This window comes from Sinocyclocheilus anshuiensis, unplaced genomic scaffold (genome assembly GCF_001515605.1).
Source record: "Sinocyclocheilus anshuiensis isolate Anshui unplaced genomic scaffold, SAMN03320099.WGS_v1.1 scaffold225, whole genome shotgun sequence".
NCBI classification, from domain to species: Eukaryota; Metazoa; Chordata; class Actinopteri; order Cypriniformes; family Cyprinidae; genus Sinocyclocheilus; species Sinocyclocheilus anshuiensis.
This window is the reverse complement of record NW_015539845.1, coordinates 281,668-287,114: the sequence shown is the minus strand read 5'-3', so window position 1 is coordinate 287,114 and position 5,447 is coordinate 281,668. Positions and strand designations below refer to the sequence as shown.

Sequence of the window (5,447 nt, the reverse complement as noted above, 5' to 3'; positions counted from 1 at the left end):
ACGAACAGCTTATAACACTCCAAAGAGAAAGGAAAACTTGAAATTGCATCATATGACCCCTTTAACATTTCTTATTTCTACTGTTAAGTAGTCCAATAGTACCAGGTATCTTTTTCAATTAGTGACTAGTACATATTCATTACTTATTCGATTAACTACTCAATTGTTACTGGAATCAAATTGCATTTTCGACACTGGATTCGATTTGGATCTGGTTTAGACATCATAGATATCCATATTATGTTGGTGGAACCCATTTGAACTGTAAATATTACTGTTTCCAGTAACTAGCCTATTTATTTTTCATATTTGTAAGTTACCAATAACTATCTAAGAATAGCTACTCCTGCTATCTATTCCAGGTTGACTATATTTTGTCCTGAGTAGCCTACCTAGTTACAATACACTGTCTAGCACTGATCTTAATTGTTATTTTAGTAACATTTCTTACTGTATTTTTGTTCATATATACACTGATGCGTTGTCTTAATTGCTACTTTATATACTTATAAGATTAAAAAAATGCTAGTCTACAATGAATGTATCTATTCAATTACTGATACTAGGGAAACTATAACAGATACTGTTTGAATAGTTACTAGTAACTAAAGTACACGTAATTAATAGTTACTAGTGAAACATACTAGTATACAATATATAGCATATAAAATATACTAGTCCCTACTTGATTTCTTACTAGTATTTAGAAATAAGTAGCTACTGGTACCAAAAATGAGTTCGTTAAAGGAATAGGCTAAGTGCCAGTATGGCTTGCCACAAACATGCTCATACAAAGACAAGCTAAGTAAAAACACCGATCGTGTTTGACAGCTTCTTGCGCGCAAACCAATAGCTCCGCGTAAAGTTTTGCACCATGCAACAACATACGTTTTGATATCAGAATCAAGAAGAAGAAGCGAGCTGTTTAATGCGACACGATCCCTTAACGCGCAATTTGGGTATTCAAAGCAAATTCAACGCGCAAAGCTGTTACATGCAAACATTCCCTGGAGATCCGAAAAGCATAAGTCATGATCAGTTTGTTTTCTGCATGGAACGTGAACGACTTAAATCGACGCGTTCAGACAGACTCTGTAAAAGTACTTGAAATTTGTTTATGTGAATCTCCAACAACTTGTCACTTCTTCAGGCTCAAGAGAATGATTATTTCAATGTCACCGACTCGGCAAGTGCATGTGAATGCGAAGGAACTGATGTATCGGTATGGAAAACAACTCAAACAACTCACCGCAGAAGTCTGGAGAAGATGCAGCACACTTTCTGAAGGAACCACGTTGGACTGAGGAAAGATTACAATACGATCTATTTAGAGAAGCATTACATCACCCTTTGGTGACGTCACGTGGGATTCCTGAACTTCTAAATCATTGCGGTCCCTCGCAGGGGCGGGGCGAGCTGGGCATGCGGGGCGGGGTCAGGGCCAGTGGGTGTGGCGTCTGGACAGCAACACCAACCAACATCTGTCTGACTTCAAGTTGTTATTGTTGTTCGCAGCAGCGAGTTAGTCATAAACTGCTGTTCATAAAAATGATATATGATCATAAGATATAAATTCTCAAATGTTTCAATTATTATAGTGACAATTAGGCAACTAAATAAACAGTTCAGGTAAATTATTATGATTTTATTAGGGCTTGAGGGGCAGGCGGGGCGGGGGCGGGACCAGTGGGTGTGGCGGCCGGACGGCAACACCAACCAACATCTGTCTGACTCCTTCAAGTTGCTATTGTTGTTCGCAGCAGTGAACTAGTCATAGACTGCTTATAAAAGTATTTATGATCATGAGATAAATATTCTCAATTGATTCTACATTTTTTTCAATTATTACATAGACAATTAAACAACTAAATAAACAGTTTAGTTAAATTATTGAAGCTAACACTTGGATTGTGTATTAATATTAAATTAGTAAATTATATAATAAATTATATATAGCTAAATTATAGCTACAGTCAAATATTTTGAACATTTTTCATTTTAATATTTGATGAACAACTAACCTGTTATGCTGATGACTTCTCATGAGATGTTAACAAATGATTTTGATTTACTTTTTTTTTTCTTTTACAGGAGACGTAACATGCACAGACTAAAGACACCAAACGTCCCAGTTCAGTTATCAAGGTCTGTTAATTGTGCACATCTAGCCAGTGCCTCTGTGCTTACTAAATAATGAAAGTGTCAGGGGTAAATAAATTATTGGTTGGATTATGTCTGCCTGCAAGTGTTGAATTTAGAAGATGGTGTTACAGAATCAAAGCTCTGACTCCTTTGTCTGCAGGTAATTGCCAGGCAGACGTAATGCGATGCAGGTGGCATCGAAGGACAAACAAACTAATACCTTTGTTTATTTCTGTGACATTCAGTACTTTCTATTAATTCCAACTGTAAACAGGTGCTGGTATTACAAAACATATAGTATTAAAATAATTTACAAAGTCTACACTCAAATGTTGGCAAACAAAATAACATATGATACATAGAAAATTACTGGTAACACTTTACAGTAAGGCTTCAGTTAGCTTGATTAGTTAAAGAAATAGTTCACCCAAAAAATGAAAAATTAGTTTCTTTCTTCTGCTGAGCACAAAATAAGTTATTTCGAAGAATGTATCAGTTGACGGTTGATTTCCAGAAAAAAAAAAATACAATGGAAGTCAATGGCTTTGAATCTTTGGTAACAAAAAAATCACACTCTTCAAAATATCGTCTTTTGATGACAGAATTAAACATTTTTAGTGAACAATCCCTTTAATGTAAACTAACAATGAAAAATACTTCTAAAGCATTTATTAATCTTAGTTAATGTTAACTTTAACATTTACTAACACATTAAAAACACAAGCTGTATCTGTTAATATTATATAACGAATCTGAGCTAACATGAACTAAAATGAATAGATTCAATATTAATAAAAAAATTTAACATCAACAGAGATTGATAAGTATTGTAACAAATGTTTGCTAATTGTTAGTTAATATTAGTTAATGCATTAACCAACATTAACTAATATGGCCTTATTTCAAAGCATTACCAAATGAACCATACATTTAAAAAAATGTAAAGATTAGTTTAAGGGCAAAACTATACATTGTAAAAACTGCAATTGTTACCTTAAAGAGCCAGATTCTGCCAGATTTAAGCCATAAAATGTAGTTTTGTTATAAATTAAAGTATTTAGGTTGATTCAGCAGTAACATTATTTTTGACTTTTAAAATCAGTCAGTACTTAGACGTTGCTATTTTTAGATTACCATTCTCAGTGTATTGAAAAAATGTATGTGGGTGTGTGTTGGGGGGGAGGATGGGGGGTCAAAATGATGATCCATTGCCCAGATTATCAGAAACATTATTATTGACTAATGAGCCTGAAACCTTTGTATACAACATCCTAAAAACACAATAATGGAGCTATTAAAACTGCTGTAGAACTATTAATCTAATATACTGTCATTTTATTAGTATATTTTTACATGCAAGAGACAGTAACAAAGAAAACGGTCATGAGGTTCATCGTAGCTGTTAAACTGACACGTCAGCTATTAGAGGGTAAAAATAAACAGAGTCACACCCAGCCAACATTTGTGTGTGGGGCCCATGTGGGTTTGACATGGTAATTGTATTTGCCCATGTCTAACCCATTTGTTAAACCCATATGGGCCCCATTTGTGTTGCCCATTTAGAGCCCATGCACTCATTTCCCATTTGTGACCCAACTAGGACCCACATAGGGAGCCCATCTGTTTTTGCCAATGTGGGACCTACTTAGTTGACCCAAGTGGGCCCCAGATAAGATGCCCATTTTGGGACCATGCCCACTTGGTACCCATGTAGACCCAGCATAAACCATGTGGGGCCCACATATACATGTTGGCTGGGCAAGCTGCTGAGAGTAGACAGAGTCGCAACCTTTCAAGCTTTAGCGAATGTGCTGGTGGCGGCAGTGTGATTTCTGATGTTGAGGGTACACCGGAGGAGTCTGGGATTGCTTTGGCGATTAATGACTGTCTGCTCCTCAGAAAAGAGCTGTTTACAATGAGCCAACTGTGCTTAGAGCTCTGTCACGGGAACAATAGCCTCAACTGCCATCATAACTCAGCCGTTTCGCTTGCCTGTGTCTTTTAACCTGGGCCTTAATCAAAGCTTTATGACACTTTTTGTTCCTTTATGGTCTATATATTTCTCCCAGCCATCCAGACATCATCCCATGGGAGAGCTGTGCAGTAAGTGGCATAAGTGCACAGTCAGTGATGGGTCACTGACCCCACACTTTAAAGGATTTTATCTCTAATGCATGGCAGTTTAGTCTGTCCCCTAACGTCTAATTCAGTTTGCCAGGAAAAGGTGAAAAAGTCTCATTTTTATGTCGGGTCTAATTGGGTTTGAAGTTTTTTTCTTATCTTATCATCTAAAATCAGCCATCAGTCGTACAATCAATCATTATGCAGAATACGCTCAATTTAGCTGAATGATAAGAAATTCGCACTTAAGATGGCCCATCCCAGGAACCGCAATTTGAGAACACGACAGCTGAAACCTGATTGCAATTTGACATCAGAGTGTTGATTCACATGAGACAGAAGACTTCAGAAAACCTCATCCAAAAAGGTTCATTGTCAACAAACACAAGCGAGAGATCATGTGTTTAATCAGCTAAAGAGAAAGGAACAATTGAAATCGCATCATATGACCCCTTTAAGTTGACCTTGGACTGAACTAGACTCGCCTTTGATGGTGAACATGTCCCAGAACAGTTTAATTGCATTCAGAAGACTGGAATGGTTGCAAGGAGAACATTTGTTGCGGTTACATCAGTTCAGGAGATTCACAGACACCCACACATTTTTTTTGTTTATTTTTTTTGTTTTTTAATCGATTTTAGTTTTTTTTTTCCTCTCATTTAAATACATATTAGAATGTAAACTGCACTTTTATAGGTGTAGAATACAGATTTTTAATTAAGGGTTCATTTAACATGTAATATTTATTCTAGATGGATCCACATATTTACATCAGTCCAATAGCACACAGTGTTTGCTTGTTTGTGCATTTATTTCTCATTCCTCTACATGGATCTACATATTTATATCAGTACAGTTATTATTTATTTGTTTGTTGTTTGTTTGTTTGTTTTGCATTCTTCTAAATGGATCCACATATTTACATCAGTCCAATAGCACAGGATGATCAACACCGCAACTAAGGTTACAACACTGGAGAAGTAAAACAAACAAAAACAATATCCCATCAGCTCAAAAGCAGAAAATGAACGTATCAAATGTCAGTGGTATAATGAAGGCCCTGTCGGGCAAGAACTAATAATTATTGTTTATATTTACAGAATACAAGGAGTTTGTTCAAGATATAGTTAGTCAAAACAAACCCATTCAGATGCAGCAGAGCTGTCTCTGTCTCTGTGTGTGTG

The 5,447-nt window shown here is 36.1% G+C and overlaps 1 protein-coding gene across 1 annotated transcript in view; it reads right to left on the bottom strand.

Moving 5' to 3' along the window:
* LOC107684542 (cyclic AMP-responsive element-binding protein 5-like) overlaps positions 1 to 1,332 on the bottom strand; it is a 79,579-nt gene extending 78,247 nt beyond the window's left edge. The window contains exon 1 of the mRNA XM_016480819.1: positions 1,250 to 1,332. The gene's annotated coding sequence lies outside the window, so the exon portion shown is untranslated. The remainder of the gene's footprint in view (positions 1 to 1,249) is intronic.
* Positions 1,333 to 5,447: the final 4,115 nt, after the last annotated feature.